Below are 1,661 nucleotides of genomic sequence, written 5' to 3' on the forward strand. Positions count from 1 at the left end.
TTCCGTCCGATTAGTCTGTGCAATGTCACGAATAAGATCTTATCTAAGCTGTTGTACTCTCGGCTGAGGGTTGTGGTGGAGAGACTTATTTCACCGAATCAGAGTGGCTTCGTTCCGGGTCGGATGATCTCCGATAATATTCTCCTCGCCCAGGAGCTCACTCACAGTCTCACTCTCCCCACTCGTGGCGGTAATGTTATCCTGAAGTTGGATATGGCCAAGGCCTATGACAGGGTCCAGTGGCCTTTCCTCTTCGAGGTTTTGAGACACTTTGGTTTCTCGGAGCGGGTTGTGGAGATGGTCTCGGCTTGCATATCTCATTGTCATTTCTCCATGAACATCAATGGCTCTCTCTCGGGGTTCTTTGGTTCCACTAGAGGCCTCAGACAGGGCGATCCCTTGTCCCCCATGCTTTTCATTTTGGGGGCGGAGTACCTATCGCGCGGCCTTGATCACCTCTACCTGCAGCATCCTGCGCTCAGGTACCGCTCTGGTTGTGATATCCTGATTTCCCATCTGGCTTATGCTGATGATGTCATTATTTTCGCCAATGGTGGGTCTCGTAGTATGCGGCGCCTTATGGGTTTACTGCATCATTATGAGAATTGTTCGGGACAGCTGGTGAACGCTGTCAAAAGTTCTGTTATCTTGCCTCCGAGGTGCTCTGATCGACTTCGCTCTCAGATTTTGCGCATCACCAGGTTCGCGGAGGGTCATTTGCCCTCAAGTACCTCGGAGTCCCCTTGTTTAGGGGTAACCGAGTATGTTCCTTTTTTGAGCACCTCCTACAGTCTGTTCGTAGGAAGTTAGAGGGTTGGGAGATCCGGACTCTCTCTCCGGGTAGCCGCATAACCCTTATCCGCAGTGTGCTCCTCTCCATGCCGATTTATCTGTTTCAGGTGGTACAACCACCGCTTGCTGTCATGGAGAAGCTTGAGCTGGTTTTCAACGCGTTTCTCTGGGGGTCGCGGACACTGGAGAAGAAATGGCACTGGGCAAAGTGGTCTCGAGCCTGTCTCCCAGTGATGGAGGGTGGTCTTGGCTTCCGCAGATTGAAAGATCTGGTGGATAGCTTTTCTATTAAGTTGTGGTTCCGGTTTCGACAGGGCTCCTCTCTCTGGGCGAGATTCCTTTTACGGAAGTATTGCCAGATGGATGCTCCTGCCTCTGTTCTCCCTCGTGGTTTAATATCCCCCACCTGGCGTCGTCTCCTTCGGATCAGACCTCGCGCTGAGCCCGGCATTCGCTGGCGCGTTGACCTTGGAGACGTGTCCTTTTGGGATGACATATGGTTTGGGGATACTGCTTTGTCCAGCCAGTGTGAGGTCCGTGGGGGCCGTGATGTTCGGGTTTCTCACTTTTTGTCGGAAGGGGCCTGGGATTTCGATCTTCTTTGCGCTGTGGTGGCCCCTTCTGTTGCTGAGGCGATTACTCTGACCCCGATTGCCTTTGGCGAGCCTGATTTGGCGCTTTGGATTCACAGTTCTGACGGTGCGTTTTCGATTAGGTCTGCTTGGGAGCTTGTCCGTTTGAGAGAGCATGTTTCTGATATCTTCACTCCTTGTTGGGGCCGTTGGTTGAGGCCCACGATGTCTTTCTTTCTTTGGAGGTTTTGGCATCAGTGGCTCCCGTTGGATGATATGCTCCAGCGTCGTGGCTTT

The sequence above is a fragment of the Primulina eburnea genome, unplaced genomic scaffold (genome assembly GCF_022965805.1).
Source record: "Primulina eburnea isolate SZY01 unplaced genomic scaffold, ASM2296580v1 ctg739_ERROPOS11973397, whole genome shotgun sequence".
In the NCBI taxonomy this organism is placed as follows: Eukaryota; Viridiplantae; Streptophyta; class Magnoliopsida; order Lamiales; family Gesneriaceae; genus Primulina; species Primulina eburnea.